At 42.7% G+C, this 18917-nt stretch overlaps 1 long non-coding RNA gene across 3 annotated transcripts in view; it reads left to right on the forward strand.

Annotated features, from left to right (window-relative positions):
- The window catches only part of LOC141072868 (uncharacterized), a 123041-nt gene that overhangs the window by 47695 nt on the left and 56429 nt on the right, over positions 1-18917 (forward strand). Inside the window, exon 4 of one of the 3 annotated variants that reach the window (XR_012226886.1) lies at positions 44-12681. The exons of the other annotated variants lie outside the window; for them this stretch is intronic. This is a non-coding gene — a long non-coding RNA (uncharacterized lncRNA). Of the gene's footprint in view, positions 1-43; positions 12682-18917 lie in introns of those variants that run through there. 3 annotated transcript variants of the gene reach the window in all.

Raw genomic sequence — 18917 nt, forward strand, 5'->3', positions numbered from 1 at the left:
TATAAAAAAATAATTGCATTCTTGTTTTTTTTTTTCCTTGCAGTTAAAAAACTGTACTCTTTTTAAGAATTGAGGCTGTAGGAAAACCTGATGCAAAATAGAGATCGTATAAGCAAATGGATGTGAACCATTGTGTATGGAGTTCTTTAGAAGGCGGAATACTGTCCCATTCTCACACTGTATGATGGCCGTGTTCTAGACAGACTACCACATGTTACTTACTGTGTACGCTTCTTTACCGTTCACTTTAAACAGCCATTACTTCTACACATCACTTACGCACTCCATGACTTCCTCTTGCATTCTGTGTGTGGGAACAAGGAAGAAATATTATAATGTAAACTATGGTCAGTGTAATAGATTGCATTTTTGACAGTGCCCAGGGCCAGATGTTGACTTAATTCTACCTTTTCATTTATTTTTTTTTTTAAACCCCCCCCCCCCCCCCCCCCCATCAAAACATTTAACTTTTTTTTTCTTTTTTTTTAAACATCTCCTGATCTTCTGGCAATAAATTGTTTTTTATTTTTTATTTTTTTTTATTTTTTACATACGGTAGCTATTTTTTAACGTTCAGTTATCACTGTATTCCACTTAGCTGAAGAAAGTTTCTTATAGAAATGCCAAAAATGCCTATAGAAATGGACCATCTGTTTCCTGCTTTCAGTGACTGAAAAATGTGTTTCAGTTGAGTTTGTTGTCCATAATGGCTTCTCTTCTGCACTACCATTTCTGACAGCTTTTGTACACCGTACAATACCAAATACATTAACATCTACAGTACTTGTAGTGCCTTGGGTGAAACTTTGTTCCAAGCACCAAAACTTGGCCAATCTGGTGATATTTATTTCTTTGTATCATAACTATTAACGCCAATTCCGAAATGATCTCCTAAAAGAATAGTATGCCAAAATCCAGCCTGTTATAGAATATCTTTAAGGCTGTATGCCCACGTAGCGTTTTTTAAGCGTTTCTGCAGTGCTTTTAGACAAGCATTTCTGCTGCAGAAACACTTAAGAAAAGCATCCAATGGATTTGCAATGAAAAACGCACATGTTGTGCCAATGGTGCGTTTTTAACCGCTGCGGAAACGCTTAGCATTTAAAAACGCAGCATGTTCAATAATTTTGCGGACTCGCACACGATTCCGCATACCATCAATTATATGGGCAAAAACGCTTAGGAAAACGCTTGACAAACGCTTACAAAAGCGTGTCAAAAACGCATGCCTTTTCCTGGGAGCAAGGTGTGCTATTCTGCTCAGGTTTATTCTGCATGAGAATCGCTACGTGGGCACATAGCCTAAAGGTGTTTTCCTCTTTTACCAAAATGCTTTTGGTTGGTTGGGATAAGTTGCTCTTGAGGATGCTCATTTTCCATTCAATATTTGTGGCAGTGTTCTTAGGCAAAATTGTGAGTGAGCCCACTCCCATGGATGGAAATGACATACACTTGAATATTCTCAGGATGCTTAGGCCTCTTTCACACTTCAGTTTTTTACAATCAGTCACAATCCGCCAGGTTTTGAAAAAAAACGGATCCTCAATTTTCTTTTGAGGATCCGTTTTTTTTCCCCCATTGACTTCCATTATTGACGGATTGCCGTCCGTTGCATCCGTTTTTTGCTTATCCGCCAAAAGTTGCTGTCCGTCACCATCCTCAAAGATTTAAAAACGGAGCTTGTAACGTTTCTATGGCGGATACTCCAGACACTCATTTAACCCGAAATTCTTTCTGGGTGCTGGACAAAAAAAGCGCTCTCTCTTACACTCTCTCTCTCTCTCTCTCTCTCTCTCTCTCTCTCTCTCTCTCTCTCTCTCTCTCTCTCTCTCTCTCTCTCTCTCTCTCTCTCTCATCAAAAAAGCGGACGGTCGGCATCCGTTGTCATCAGTACTAAAACGAATCCGCCATCCGTCCTTTTGCCGGATTTTGACCGATGCAAAAAACTGAAGTGTGAAAGAGGCCTTAGCTGTTGGCATGGCACAGGTCTTATGATGGCGCTCAGCTTTTCTTCGCTAGACAAATCTTCCAGATGTCCCAAACAGTCTGAAGGGTTCTTTATCAGAGAAAATAACTTTACCCTAGTCCTCTGCAGTCCTATACCTTTACTTCCTACAAAGCTATGTGTCACATGTAGTGAGATCGCTGTTGCGTCACAAAATCGGTGACGCGCTAGCGATTTCGCTATGCGAGATGGGGCCTTTAGCCTGTGGTGTCCATGATCCAAAACTAGCAGTGCTTTGGATGCAGTGCATGTTCGATGCTTCCAAAGGGCTGCTGTCTATTGAACGCAGGTGAATCAGCATGTGCTCATTGAACCGTGTGGATCCACCGTGTTCAATACATTCTATTGGTGAAATGTCTTTGAGACTAGAGTCTCCGCAAGAGAAATTGACGTGCTACGGTCTGGTAACATGCGCAGCATGTCAGTGTCTGCAGGTGATCTGCAGGCATCTCTGGACGCATAATGGACTTGGGATTTCTAGAAATCCCATCCATTATGCTGTAACACCTGGCCGCTGCGGGTTTGATGCTGCATAAGTATGCAGCGTCAAACTCGCAGCAAGTCCGGATCCTGGGCACAAACCCTTAAAAATTAGGGTCAACACTGTAAATATTGAGACTTTACATAAACTCGATGTATTTGTCAACTAAAAGTTTAAAAACATGAAATGTTGATAACTGTACTTCAGTAACCATAGAAACTTAGGATTAATAGCTCTAAAAAATTATATATATATTAATATATCCTTCTCAAAAAAATAAAGGGAACACTTAAACAACAGAATATGACTCCAAGTAAATCAAACTTCTGTGAAATCAAACTGTCCACTTAGGAAGCAACACTGACAATCAATTTCACATGCTGTTGGGCAAATGGAATAGACAACAGATGGAAATTATTGGCAATTATTAAGACACCCTCAATAAAGGAGTGGTTCTGCAGGATGGGACCACAGACCACATCTCGGTACCAATGCTATCTGGCTGATGTTTTGGTCACTTTTGAATGTTGGTTGTGCTTTCATACTCATGGTAGCATGATACAGACCCTACAACCCACACAAGTGGCTCAGGTAGCGCAGCTCATTCAGGATGGCACATCAATGCGAGCTGTGGCAAGAAGATTTGCTGTGTTTGTCAGCGTAGTGGGAGGCGCTACCAGGAGACTGGCCAGTAAACCAGAGACGTGGAGGGGCTGTAGGAGGGCAACAACCCAGCAGCAGGACCGCTACCTCCACCTTTGTGCATGGAGGAGCACTGCCAGAGCCCTGCAAAATGACCTCCAGCAGGCCACAAATGTGCATGTGTCTGCACAAACTGTTAGAAACAGACTCCATGAGGATGGTTTGAGTGTCCGACGTCCACAGATGGGTATTAAAAATTCAGGGTTTATTTGTTTTGTTTTTCCCAGGTGCGCAACTAGTCTTGTCAGTGAAAGAGTTTAATGATGCTTGTGTGGGGTCATTACAGAAATAATTAGAGTGAGATGCTGGTTAATTATTGCTTCTGGGCTTGGATTTGTCTAGGTTATTATACGTGTGAAATAACTGTGTTCTCCTCATGTCCACATGGCTTTCTTTTTTTTTTTTTTTTTTTTTTTTCTTTTTCTTCTTCTTTGGACTCTCAGGTTTCCTTATACAATCCTAAGTCACATTGGTATGTTGATTGGCTTCCAGTTGCATTTTTCCATACTATGTTTGTTTGCATTGTACAAGGAAATTAGATTGAAATATGCCCAATGGCAGTGAGAGATTTTTTTCCACTATTCGGACCACTTCTTATACCTCTCACTTGGCCCCCATAAAATAATAAAGCTTATACTCGCCGTTTCTGCGGTGTTGGCACTCACTCTCCCCGGGGCTTCCGTGCTGTTCAAGATCAGCTGCAGCCGGAATTCCTCTTCATGTTCAATTTGTCCAAGGCGGGGACAGTGACGACAGCGCTGATTGGGCGCCGGTGTCACCACAGCATGGGAGCCCCGAGAGAGTGCAAACATCCCGGGAACGACGCTGGCACGGGAGGGGAGTGTGTTATGAAAGGGTCACAGAGGAGGATAGCAGGCCCAGGCTAAGCCACAGAAAACCAGAGAGGTTGGTAACTAAGCGGATTGCAGACCCCTGATCCTATCCACACAACTATCAGTAGCTGTGGAGTGTACCTACGATGATCCTAGATGCCTTGGCACAGCCGGAGAGCTAACAAAGCCTAAAACAAGAAAGGGGAAATCTAAACTGCCCGGGAGCAGACCCCAAAGGAATAGATAGCCCCCAAACATATATTGTCGGTGAGACAAGATGAAAACACAAACGCAGGCAGGAAAATAGACTGAGCAAATGATGGGGCCCACACTGACAAGACAGGACAGGAAAGGAAAGACACTGTCTGCAATCACGCAAAGAACCCTGCAAAAAGTCCAACATGTCTGATGCACAAAAAACAGTGAAGTCACACGACTTCGCCCCCACTATATCAGCACTCTGGTATATTCTGAAACCAAAGCAAAAAGAGACCAATATAACAGGGGACAAAACAAACTGGCACAAGCAGTAACATATGGGCGGTGATTCAGCACAGCCCCAGCTGGAGCTGCCTGACCCGCACAAAGCAGAGATAAACAAAACCAGATCAAATGCAAACAGAATAGCAAATGAACCACTTAGCTGAACCATGCAGGGACAGAGCAAATTGCAGCATGTTTCGATTTCACTTCGAAATCTGATGGGTGCGAGAAAAAAATCTGGTGTCATACAGATCATCAGCATGGCATCCGATTTTTCAGATGCCTTATAAATCTGAAGCACTGTAAATAGTCCTGTAAATGATTAATAACGGCTGCGTAAAAAAATGGATTGCATATGGACAGCACAGGAAAAAAAAATCGTACCACTTTTCTGGATGAGATTGGGACTTTTTTTTTTTTTTTTTTTTTATATGTACTCTTGTATACATTATCTGCACAGAGGCATGATTTTAATTGTGACCAACTTTAGTATGTGTATGTATTTAATGGCTGATTAATCTGAGACGTCTATTCCTTAAAGGGAATCTGTCACCACATTTGACCTATCTATACTATTAATATGGGTGTACAGGTTAGACTGCTTATGAAATTCATCCCTGTACGCCTCATATCAGATGCCTTGTTGTTGATAGATTTTTCAAATGGATTTATTTTTAACGATCAGGATAACCTCAACCACATTTATTAACACATTACAGTTGCGATTATGCTGCTTTCAGCCTCCCATGTCACAGGCAGGGCTGCAATCTGATTGCAGTACAGCAGAGTTCAGATAGAAGCAGAAAATGAAAGACAGTAAATTTCTCCACACTGGTAACTGCCCCTTCATGTAAAACAAGCTCTGGAGGCAGAGTTATTTTCTGGGCTGCGTCCTCCCCAGAGCCAGAAGAGGTCATTTACATAAAGTGATAAAAGATAATTGACAATAAACAAGGCATCTGATATGAGGTACACAGGGATGAGTTTCATCGGCATTCTGTAACCTCTATACAGACTCCCTTTAAGAATTTTTTGTAACCAGATTTCCCGGGAATCCTGGGGTTTCCAATAAGAACTGTTGCTTTTACAGTAGGACAGACCAAATGAGTTCAGTCTGCTCCTGATCCTGAAAGAGAGATTCCTGAACTACGGTAACTGTTGTCGCTGGGCATTTTTTTTTGATGCAGGAATGGTATAAGGGTTCCCCAGGAAACCACATTTTTGGAGGGTTCTCCTGCAGTAATAAAATTTGGAGCGCTTGGGCTATGTGCTCACTGATCTTTTGTTTAGTTTTTAACGCTGCATATTTTTGCTTACAGTTCCAGCAAAATCGCTAGAGTTTATAGAAGTCTCATGCCCCTGTTGCTTTTTCTTTTACTCAACGTAATCTGATCTGCGGTGCGGGTTTCAAATCACAACATATCAATTTCTTCTGTGAGCGTGCCAAGTTTATTATATGCAGATTTTTCCCATAGACTTGCATTAGATGTTGAAAATTGGTAGGTAAACAAAACACATGCGTTCTTAGTGTGTTCCGTTGTGGGGAAAAAGCACTCAAAATTGCAATGAAAAACACAAGTAACCTAGTAAACTTAGTAGATGCAGAAATGGTGCAGAAAATCTGCAACATCAAAAAGTCTCTAAAATGTCATTTTGAGAACGTAGCTTAACGTGAAAGAAAAATTGTGATGTCACTTAACTAGTGTGGTTGGATTGAGGCCTGGCTCCACGGACCATTAATAATTGTGTGACCATTGACAAAGGTGGGTCAGATATAGTCACGGTCTTGCCCAAATTTCAATTAATGAAGTAATGATTGAAAACATTGGAAACGTGGCCTGTATGGGATGGGGGTATAAGATCAAGCAATAGTCTATTTATATAATTGTCTTGTAATGTTTTAATATCCTGCTCTGTCCAGATGTCACCGTATCCCAGAAGAGGAATTTCACCGACCGCCATATTGGGACACCCAAGTGATGGGTGTCCCAATATGGAAACTGCCGCTGGTACCAACCTATTGCGCGGTACCACCAGCGGAACACCGTCGCACCACACACGTGCACTCAGACTCTCACACTAGCGCAGCCTCATGCGCGGTACCACCAGCGGAACACTTGCACTGCGCCTGCGCGAATTCCACGCAGGCGCAGTGAATCATTCGGCTGATCCCGGCGGCAGATGCGCAACGTGTCTATAGGCAGAGGAAGCCGGTCACATTAAAAGGGGTTTTCCCACGAATGAAAGTTCATTTTAAAAATTGTCTGTGTCTGACCGTGTACGGAGCATACCACATCTCCTGGGCAGGGGGGAAGCAAAAGACAATACTGACATTACAGCAGGGGATCGCAGAGGATTCATTTTGTGAGGTAAAATATTTCACTGACTGTCTAAGCAATATTTTACCTCACAAAATGTATCCTCTGCCATCTCCTGCTGTAATGTCAGTACTGTCTTTTGCTTCCTCCCCTGCCCAGGAGCTGTGGTATGTTTTGTACACGGTCAGACACAGGGGTGAGAGAGACAGAGCACAGGGGGGAGACAGCTCAAACGGGACAGCAAATGAGGGGAGAACACAGCATAGGTAGGAGAGAGACAGTAGACAGGTTAAAGAAGAGACAAGCACAAGGTACCTGGTTGATCCTGCCTGTAGCATATGCTTGTCTCAAACATTAAGCCATGCACGTGTTGGTACACACGGAAGGTTAAAGAAGAGAGCACAGACGGGAGAAGTCAGCACATGGGGAAAGAGAGAGTGGATAGGTGGGTGACCACATGGGGGGGGGGGGAGAGATTCTCAGTGCTGCAAAGCCTGCCCCCGTCGTGACATTACCGCCCTCCTGATGCGATAGCATCGGGCCTCCATCTAGTATTCTATAAATGGCATCACTCCATTCAGCGCCAGGCAGCTGCTACAAAGGCTTTTAGCTGTCTGGCATTTGTAATACAGAATGACGAACATTTTTTTTTTTTTTATTTTTCACTTGTTGAACCACACTTGCCGCAAAAAAGTTCATGACTTCAAGAAAAGTACATACATAGAAAATGTTCAATAAATCAGAACACTGCTTGCTTCTCCATGCTAATTATCAGCATCAGTCTTCCCGATAGATTTGTGGATTTTTAGGAATAGTAGGTTGTGTTTTATAAAGCAAAAGAATGGGTAAGTAACGATAACCATTCAGTATCTCTATGCTTCAGCCCTGACACTGGTGGTCCCTGCTAATCCTGCAGTTTAGATATTCTGTCAATTATTCATGTGACTTCATCACTTCAGGATCAGTAGGGAGCCATACAGCAAAAGCCCTGAAACATCAGGGAATTCAATTGGTAAGTAATGATTTTTTTAGTTTTAAAATATTACTTTCTTGTCAACTGAATACCTCTTTAAAAGGGAGTTTACTAGCACGAAATAACGGTACAAGCCAAGCACGGACACTTGGTGCACACTTAGGCTAAGTTCACGCTGGGCGTTTCTGTTGCATTTTTTTCTGCAGTAAAACCTGAGTGCTTGGAAGGGAAGGAGCTGTGGCAAAAATGCAGGTTTTGCGGCGTTTTTGGTGCATTTTTCAAGCTGTGTGCATGAGATTCTGTGAGATCTCATAGACATAGCTGGTACTGTCAAATGCAGCTGAAAATTAACATAAAAAAGCAGCAAAAACGCCCAGGGTGAACATAGCCTTATTGTGCCCAAGCAGTTCACATACTTTTTTCTGTCTTCCTTAATCTCTGGCTCCTGTAAAGCCAGTGCTATCAAGTGCCTGTGCTTGGTATGAAGTCATTTTGTGCCGACAGACTCCCTTTAGTATTCTGCTATTCTTTGATGCTTTGCTCCACAAGAGCTATGAAATAAAGGGGTCTGTTAGTCAGCAGCCTGACCTTACTGAGGAGCGCTCTATTATGACACATGCACTATTTTATACGGGAGTCATGCGTGCTCCAGAAGTCATCTTACAATAGGGATCATATTTTTAGTTGTAGTGTCCCCTTGGGTGGATATCCTTTGTGCTTGTGTGGTGATCTGTTACTAAGCACCCATGATCTACATTGAAGTTTTGTTCCTTTTTGTTTTGTGTTTTCTTTATGCTTAATGATCTTTTATTTCCAAGTTCAGCAGGCCTCAGAAAACATTCATTGAAGAGATGTGTTCTCTCCGAGTTGCACTTTGTTGGAATTCTTGCCTCTCTGAGATGATTGACTGGGACATGTGCGGAGCAGCCCTTGCAGCTGGAGGCCTGTCATAGGCAGGGATGTGATGTGTAAATATAGCAGGAGCCGGTAGATGGAGGAGGAGATGGATTGTCCTGGGAAAGGAAGCAATGGCTTTCATTTGAGGAATATTTTGTTGCACTTCTGGGGTTGCCCCTTGGCTCCCCCTTCCCCCCAATGGCAGCACGGTAGTCATATACATTTGTACGTGTCTGCTTCCTAATTTATAACTGGAGTTACACTTCTGTTCTGCTTGATTTTCATACTGTTTAGTGTGGGAGAAAATGTAATGTAAGAAATATTGATGTTAAATTCTGGACAGAATATATAAATCTCCCTCCTGTCAATTTTTCTTCCCTCCCAACTTTGAGCCTCCGGTCTTGGTGAGGAGTGCCCACATTATCATTAAAAACTGCTCAGGCAGCCATTAGGTAGGGTATGTTCACACGTTGCATTTAAGGGTGAGTGCACACGCTGCGGATTCTGCTGCGGGTTTTTTCCCGCGGAAACGCTGGTAAAACCGCAGGTAAAGTGACCTGCGGTTTTGCAGCGGTTTGGTCTGCGGTTTTGCCCTGCGGTTTCACACCTCTACTATGTTAAAGGTGTGAAACCGCAGCAGAATCCGCAGAAACAATTGACATGCTGCGGAAAAAAAAACGCAGCTTTTCCGCAGGTAAAAAACCGCAGCGTGAGCACTGCGGTTTTGAAAACCCATAGGCTAACATGGTGAAGTACCATGTCTGCGGAACTGCTGCAGTTCTGCAGGGCCAAAACCGCAGCAAAACCGCAGCGTGTGCACATACCCTTATAGTGTTCTACGCACCAAAAACCAGAGTGCTGACATGAAAAATTATGGGTAGGATACGCTCGTTTTTGCAGTGTTTTTATGTGTTTCAGTGTTTTATTTGTAACGTCACCCATTCATTTTTATCACTGTAAAGTGCTGCAGAAATTCCATAAAATTGGCAGGCAGCATCTTGGTAAATATGCCGCATGGCTTAAAATATGCATGGGGGAAAAAAACCCCACACCTTGGGCTTGAGATTTCAGATATCTCAAAATGATTATGCTGATACTTCACCGTGCAGATACACTGCCTAAAATATGCAGCAAAACCGCCACATGTGAAGGTGATGTGCAGCTGGTCCCCTGCTATATTTTTCTGCAAGTCTCTGCAAAGTCAGAACTGTATCCTGCATTCTGCTTAGCCCAACGAATCGGGACTAATGGGCATGTCGACCTGCGGAAGAATAAACTGCAACTGCACGCCAATAATCTGAGGGTCCACCTCAAGTTCTGGCTGCAGATTCTCGAACAGATTAGCATCTGATTTATTTCCAACATTAAAGGATACCTTTGTAGATTTTTTTTTTTTTTTTTTTTTTTTTTTTTACTTCATTTCTCAAAGTAAAAGCGATGGTCCCACAGAATTGAAATATACAGCAGTGCTATACAGCACATATGGTGGTCTTGGCATCATACCAATAACCAACTTCTTTATGAGGCACACGGGATTTTAAGGTTTCCCGTCTTAATTAAGCACGCTTAAACTGTGACATGTTACTGTATGTATGTGTGGAAGAGCAAAATAATCTTGTAAATCTTTTCATTTTTCTGCTATGACTTGTTGACTTATCATTATTGGCAACTCAAATGTTTGCTCTTTACATTGTAGTTCAAGGCTGAACGGGATGTAAATGAATTTATGGCATTTTGCAAATGTATCCATACATTTATTTTGCAACTTCTACTGTCTAAAGCATATCAAACTTCTGTCCCAGTTAAAGGATTTGGACCTATTTTGGGGCTTTTTTTCTGTCTTCAATAGAATGGATTTATATAGAGTTAAAAATAATTGTTGTAAATGGTTAGGTTATTACAGGCACGTTTCCATCAAGTTGCTGTCTGCTAAATGAGTTGGGATTCCAAATTGTTTTTTATTAATACCAACGAGTTTCTGCACCAGGTTGGGGCTTTTTTTTTTTTTTTTTTTTTTTATAAACCTCTTATTGGCTGTTTAATGAAAACAAGGTTCAGCTAAACTTTTGATGTGGTCTGCGGTCATAAATCAGATAAGTCAAAAGCTCTCCCATCTGTATGAGCTGACTGATGGATTCTTGAATAGCTCATTCTGCAGCTAGCAAAACTTATTTTTTTGAAACCTAGATGCAATAATGTCCCTAAGGCTGGAGTCACACACAACCATTAAAAAATCGGTCCCATTTTAACGGTACGAAATCGCACAAAGAATTCTTGGCCAGATATCCGTCTGTCATCCCATTTTCCGGCAAGGAACCAATTTTAATCGCATCTAAGCATCAAATTGACATCCAATGCCTGATGCCCTATCCTGTAGACCTGGAGAAGTTGTGCGATTTAATCGCAAGTCACACGTTTGGTGCGTTTTCCATGCTTTTTTTTTTATCACATCCATAAACTTGCATTGGGGAATCCGATCCGAAAATCGGTGACAATCGCAGCATGCTGCGATTGTCTCGGTCCGAGGATCGGATGCGATAAAAAATCGCATGATGTGAGCTGCACCATAGAATAACATGGGTGTTCGAATGCAATGCGATTTTTTTTTTTTTTTTATTATATCGCATTGCATTCGACAGTTTTAATCGCTAGTGTGACCCCGGCCAAAGAGTGCCCATATCCTTTTAATTGCAAGCGCGCCCTGCAGCATATTTGATATCTGTGGCGTGATGACACCTGAAGACATTTTGGTCTCATGCTTACACAGTGAATGCCCATACAGAGCTTAAATGGGCTTTAGGTTTCATTCCTCTCAAGTACTTTGGGATGGTTCATCTTCTAAGAGACCTGGTTATCTGTTAGCAAATTGATATTCCCAAAGTGGAGCCAGTAAATTTATATTTAGGTCTTCTGTTAGCTTGCACTGGTGAAAACACACGATATCACTATGGTGAACACTTGGACTCAAACATAACTCATCACCTTGCTCTAGACTGGACTTTGTATCAGTTTAGATGGGTGATGTATTGGTGTAAATCGATGACACCATTCTATTTGTAGAACTTTATACAAGTAAGATATATAATGGGGGCGCTAGTATAAATAGAGGAATACCAGACGCAAACAGAACACACCACAAAGTTATCAGAATGAAATATATTGAGAATAATAAATGTAAACGCTGAAGTATCCTTTATGAAGTTATCACACCTAGATATATTGTAGACCCACAAGATTTAATTGGTAAAATAATCTGTCATGCTATTATGAAAAGGACCATTTTGTGATAATTATCACGTTAGTTTGCACTTTGCATACAAATCCAGCAGGGCACATTGAGAATTTACCTCATACTTTTCGTTGCGGGATGTCATTCAAGCATGCTGGCGTTGAAGAAAGGTGAAACTTCTCCTGCTGTGCCACGTTAAATTCCTGTAAAAACTGGGCAGGATTATGTCACAGTATCGCAGGTTTCTTCCGGAGTGCTGACTGGCCGGCGACAGACGCTCTAGGCACTCACGGATACAACGGTGCGCTAGCGTGGTGGTTAGCGTTGAGGACCTGTGGCATGTGTGGTGCCGCAGGACCTTCGTGACGTAGATAGTCACGTGAGGGAGTAGGGAGTGCAGAATGGACCAATTCCTTTCCAATTGGTCCTTTTCATAATAGCATAACTGAGAGATTATTTTACCAATTAAATCTTGTGGGTCTAAAATATATCTAGGTGTGATAACTTCATAAAGGATACGTCAGCGCAAACATTATTTTCAATATTTGTAGAACTTTACCTTTTAAGAAGTGTAAAAGAAATTGTCAAATCAAATTAGTTTTATATTTTGTTGTGAAAAGGATCTGCACGTGTCAAAGATTGTTAGGTATCTAGTTCAAAGCTGTGGTTAGATTCAAGAAAACTAAAATTTAAATTTGGAGAGAATGTTAATAAAGACTGAGACCCCCCCCCCCCAAAAAAAAAACAAAAAAAAACAAAACATGGAAGCCTGATATCTTCTTGCAGTCTTGCTCAACATGTTTAAAGTATTAGACAAGGCGCTGATTTAGCAGCCCTTTCTCTAATCCTTTTATTGCTGCTGGTCACTGGAGCAGTGTAAGGGGGTTAAGTTAGACGGATGTTATGAGAATGTACCACACTTCCCCTAAGAATCCTGAAAACATTGGTTTAGGTTTACTTTGTGTATTTCTGGGCATCCTGTTTGACTCCTTGAGTTGGAATTTGGTAGAAACCTCATCGTAATGTTTTTAGAATAAATTAGCAGGGTACAAAGTTTGCTTATTATATGTATGTCTTTGCCATCAAAGCATTACCTTTATCTAAACCAGGGTCACATTGTGACTTTGCCCCCCCCCCCCCCCCCCACGTATTTTGCCTTTGAAAGTGCAGTATAATTGTTTGCTGTTTAGCTGGAGGAATACAGCTACTTGGATGAGAGCCCTATTTTTGGATAATCGTCCAGGAGGTATTTCAACTTTACATTCTGTAGTTGAGTTAAAAACAAAATTCTGAGCAGAGCCTTCTAGGGAACCTGACAACAGGTCGTCTCCTTTTTAACTACCGTATATACTCTACTATAAACCGACCCGAGTATAAGCCAAGGCACCTAATGTTACCTCAAAAACTGGGAAAACGTATTGACTCAAGTATAAGCCTGGTTTTCATTGTCCCCTCATCCCCATCCTGGCGTGCATGGCTTCTCATCCCTATGCTGGTATGCATGACTCTTCATCCCTATCCTGGTATGCATGGTTCCTCATCCCTATCCTGGCGTGCATGGCACCTCATCCCCATCCCAATATGCATGGCTTGTCATCCCTATCCTTGTATGCATGGCTTCTCATCCCCATCCTGGTATGCATGGCTTCTCATCGCTATGCTGGTATGCATGACTCTTCATCCCTATCCTGGTATGCATGGTTCCTCATCCCCATCGTGGTATGCATGGCTCCTCATCCCCATCGTGGTATGCATGGCTCCTCATCCCCATCGTGGTATGCATGGCTCCTCATCCCCATCGTGGTATGCATAGCTCCTTATCTATATCCTTGTTTGCATGGCCCCCTTCAAAAAACATTAAAAAAAAAAAAACCTGCTTATCTTCTTGCACTCCTTCGCAGTGTCTTGTTGTGGTGCAAGCAGCTGATTTATATTTGTAAGGCCTGTTTCACACATCCGTTTGTCTCCATCAGTGAAGATCCGCCGTTTTGCAAAAAGAACGGATCCGCCATTTTTCTTGGAGGATCTGTTTTTTTCCCCCATAGACTTGCATTACCGGCGGATCTTGACGGATGGCCATTCGTTGGATCCTTTTTTTGCGGATCCGCCAAGATTTTGGCGTCCGCTGACATGGCTGGACGGACAATGCAACGTTTTTCTGGCCGGCCGGATCCGCACTTTACACTGCGTATGCCCAGCAGAATCGACTTCGCAGTAAATTTAACCCTGAATTTCGATCTGGCGGCTGAGGAAAAATTCTCTCTTTTTCTCTCTCTCTCTTTCCTTTATATTTCTTCCAACACCGGATCCGTCAAAAAATAAAAACGGTCCGGTGGTACACGTTGATGTCCGTACACATCCTTTTTCCGCCATTTTGGCGGATTGCAAATGACAGAAAAAACTGATGCCAAGGCACCTAATGTTACCTCAAAAACTGGGAAAACTTATTGACTCAAGTATAAGCCTGGTTTGCCTAAGGCCTAAGCAGCACACGGCAGGGAAATCATCCGCTGCTTACAAGCAGAACCCAGCTGCTGGAATACTTGCTGCTCTCCACTCTGGGACTACATGCTTAGAGGGAAGTGAGTATTCATTGCTATTAAGTGGCACGCACAGTGTCAGTTGCAGCCGCCAGGCGATCACATGTGCCCTCTTCCTAAGAGAAATGAATATTCACTTCTCTCCACTCCCATGGGAGTAGAGAGAAGTGAATATTCATTTCTCTAAAGTAGCGGACACGTGACCGCCTGGCCGCTGCAGGAAGCCAGCGGCTGTGACTACTGTGCCCACTATTAGAGAGAGAAATTAATACTCACTGCCGGTGCAGTGAATATTCATTTCTCTTTAGCAGCAGGTACAGGCAAGGGGGTGAAAAACTCGGCTAAACTTTATCAGCATGCAAAAGAGAAAAATGTACCTGATTAAAAATGCAGCAACCACACAACAAGACCTGCTTTTTTGTAAGCAGCTTCTTTACTGCTAAGAGAGCAGGTTTTGCCTGCAAAAAAAACCAAAACTCGGCAGTAACACGACGTGTGAACATAGCCCAATATTGTCTTTTAGACACATAGTGGGCTTTCGTTTTCATAAAAACACCTCGACTTTGCTTGGACTTTTATTAGGGTATGTGCACACGTTGCGGATTCCATTGCGGATTTTGCTAAATCTGCAGGTAAAATGAACTGCGTTTTACCTGTGGATTTTGTGCAGATTTTGTGCAGATTTTGTGCGGATTTTGCCTGCGTTTTTACACCTGTGGATTCCTATAATGGAAGAGGTGTAAAAATGCTGCAGATTCCGCACAAAGAATTGACATGCTGCAGAAAATAAACTGCAGCAAATCTGCGCGGAATTTTCCACGGCATGTGCCCATCGTTTTTTAGATTCCATTGGTTACAATGGTACTGTACACCGCAGCAGAATCTGCTGTGGATCCACAGGGCCAAATCTGCTGCGGATCCGCACCAGAATCCGCAACGTGTGCACATACCCTAAAAAGCAGCAGAATTTCTGTGAAAAAAACCCGCAGTTTTTATGCTACATAGAAACATAGCCTCAAGTTACAAATGCAGTTCTGTGTTTAGTTAATAGGGAACCTGCTGCCAGGTTCCCTTTAACCTCAGGTTGACTTGTATTATCAAGATATTTAAATCTTAACTGAAAACTGTTTATAAAGTGAAATGATTGCTTCCATTTTCAAAGAAGCCCTTGACGAGTGGTAATTCTGTTCACGGTGAGCTCTTACACATTGGCTGACCCTAATGGTCACTTCGGGCTATTGTAGTTGTAGGGGATTATCATTCCAAACTGTTGTGCTGGTAAAAACTTCTAAATCATGTAAATTGGTTATGAGAACGTGTAGTGGGGATTACGATTTTTGTACCTTTCTAGGTAGTATTTTTCAAAATATATTTTATATTCTTTAGGCCTTATTCAGTCGTCTGGTTTTCACAGCAACAGTACGTATCCATTAAAGTCTATGGTCACATATCTGTGTGTGAAACTGTTGTGGAGTTTATTACAACGTCATGTTCATATATTATTTATTTATTTATTTTTTTTGTGAATTCTACTCGCAAAGGCTGTGGATTAGCTCTGTGAAATTACCGGTACCATATTTTTCAGACTGTAAGATGCACCCCAAATTTTAAGACAGAAAATGGGGGAACTTATGTTAAAATCGGGGTCTGTCTTATAGTCCGAATTTAACTTACCGGTGTGTCCCACTCTAACACCCGTAGACATGTCTGTTTTTTTTTTTCCGGTAGCACAGTTGTCAGTACGTTCCTCACACGGATGACAGTGTCATCCATGTCCCACATGCCAGAATAGAATGCAGAATAGAAATCACAAATGTTTAGGTGTTAGGCTAGTTTCACACTAGCGTATTTTACATGCAGCGCACGGTGCCGCTAAGCCCCGCCCGCTCCATGCCCACCCCGTCCGGTCATCTCCTACTATCGCACGCGGCCGCATGCGATCTGTGCACCCTATCTTTAGCATAGGGTGCGCCGACCGTGCGCTAGTAGGATTTTTGCGTTTGCCGCGCACTTTTGAATGTGTGCCGAGCGCGCCAGAATGCAACATGGTGCGTCCGGCGCACCTTCAAAAGTGCGCAGAGCACGCAAAAATCCTACCAGCGCACGGTCTGCGCACCCTATGCTAAAGATGGGGTGCGCAGATCGCATGCGGCCGTGTGCGATGGACGAGATGACCGGACGGGGCGGGCAGGGGGTGGGGCTTAGCGGCGCCATGCGCTGCATGTAAAATACGCTAGTGTGAAACTAGCCTTAGATGTGCAAAGATAGAGAATAGATAGTGTAGTGCATGTGTAGTTTATTGTACTTGTATTTAGCGAAAAAATAAATGAAAAAAATAGCATTGGATCCCCCTTATTTTTAATAACCAGCAAAGGCTAAGCAGACAACTGCATGCTGATATTAATAGCGAGGGAAGGTCCATGGATACTGGCCCCTTCCCAGCCTAATAAAACCAACCCTCAGCCACCCCAGAAATGGCACGTCCATTAGATGCGCCAATTCTGGTGCTTAAGCTTGGCTCTTCCTGATTTGACCCTGTTGGTTGGCAATTGGGGTAATGGTTTTGGGATTGATGTCAGGTGTGTAATGTCCGCATCAAGCCCAGAGGTTAGTAATGGAAAGGTGCCTGTCAGACACCACCATTACTAACACCGCAGTCAATAGAAAGTCACACAAAAAAGTCCTTTTAAAAGAAAAAAAAAAAATACCGCTCCCCAGCAAAATCCACAGTGGTCTGCCAAAGTCTATATGGAAGACCCACAACAATCCCATTGTATGGAGCTTCGTTCAGAGAGCAGTGATGTCGGTGTATACCGCTGAACTGCGGTAACCTTACTGACGTCACCACTTGCAGCATGAAAGCAGTCAGTGGCTGCAGCTCCAGTCTATGGGGCTCCATACACTGGACAAAGAAGACTGGGGATCGTCGTGGGACCTCCATATATACGGTACTTCTGCTGACCACTGTTTTTTTTTTTTTTTTTTTTTTTTTTTTTTCTTTTCTTTTTTATGGGTAAAAGAGGGAATTTGGGAGCGTGCTTTACTTTTTTTTTTATACAAATAATGGACTTTTTGTTTCTTTTGACTACAGGGCAGTAATGGGGGTGTCTGAAAGACTCCTCTCCATTACTAACTCCTGAACTTGACGTCAGCCGACATTATCTGACATCAACCTCAAAACGATTGTCCCGATTGCTAAGGCTAAGCGCCAGAATTGGTGAGGGCAGCTTATTTTTTATATACAAAAACATATAAAAAAATAAAAAGTATTCAAAGGAGCACCAAAAATAAAATACGACTAAAAACTGTTACTTTTGATGTTTCATACCTTGACAAAGCTTGATGCGTTTTAGCTAATAAGTAAAGTGTGCTCCTTATGCATTATAATCATTATGTAAACTTGGCTGTGATATCATTCTCTCCCTGTTTAGGCGTATGTATCTTAAAGGACCTTAACTTACACAGCACTTGCTAATGTGGCTTGTACTTTTTGAGTATCCATCTTCAATATTGTTATTGCATACAATGTAAGGAAGGCATCCTTCACATGTCCTGATATTACCAGTCCTGGAGAAAACAGTACTGGTGCTGTCCATGTGTACAATCCGTGTGCTGTCTGTGTGCACCATCAGTGTGACACGTACTGGAATAGAAGGCAGAATAGAAATGACAGATGTTTAAGAGTTAAGGTACTGTCACACTTAGCGATGTACCAGCGATCCCGACCAGCGATATGACGCGGTCAGGATCGCTGGTACATCGCTAAGTGGTCGCTAGTGAGCTGCCACACAGGCAGATCTCACCAGCGACATCGCTGGGGACGGGGATCGCTACTTACCTGTCAGACGCGGCGATCCTGCGTCCTCCCGCCCGGCTCCACGCGTCGCTCGTCTTCACAGCAGGAAGCGCCACAGGAAGCTGACGACGAGAAGCGGTCCAGGACGTTCTCGCGCGATCAGCGATAACCATCGGGGGAGCGGGTCGTAGGTAAGTATCAGACACAGAGATATCGCTAGCAATATCGCTATAACGTCACTAGTTATAGCGATATTGCTAGCGATATCTCTTAGTGTGACAGGCCCTTTAGATGAGCATGGATAGAATTAGATCTGTAGATAGATACCCATGAGATATACAATTAGTGTAGTGCGTGTCGTTTTACTGTACATGTATTTAGATAAATAAATGAAAAAAATGGCTTGGGATTTTTAATAACCAGCTAAGGGAAAGCAGACCGCTGTGAGCTGGTCTTATTTGTCCCTTATCAGACTAATAACCATGGAGCTTCCTAGCCTATTAATATCAGCTATTCATTCAAAGATTAGTTTTGCCAAAGCAATAGCACAGTAGGAATAGGGACTGTAGGAACGATGGATGGGGCACATTCAGGGTGGGGGGCTATTGAAGTCCATGGCATATCATAGTAGTCTTTCTCGCAGGCTATGGCATGCCCTCA

Source organism: Dendrobates tinctorius, unplaced genomic scaffold (assembly GCF_039654945.1).
Source record: "Dendrobates tinctorius isolate UK_male_01 unplaced genomic scaffold, ASM3965494v1 ptg000292l, whole genome shotgun sequence".
NCBI lineage: Eukaryota > Metazoa > Chordata > Amphibia > Anura > Dendrobatidae > Dendrobates > Dendrobates tinctorius.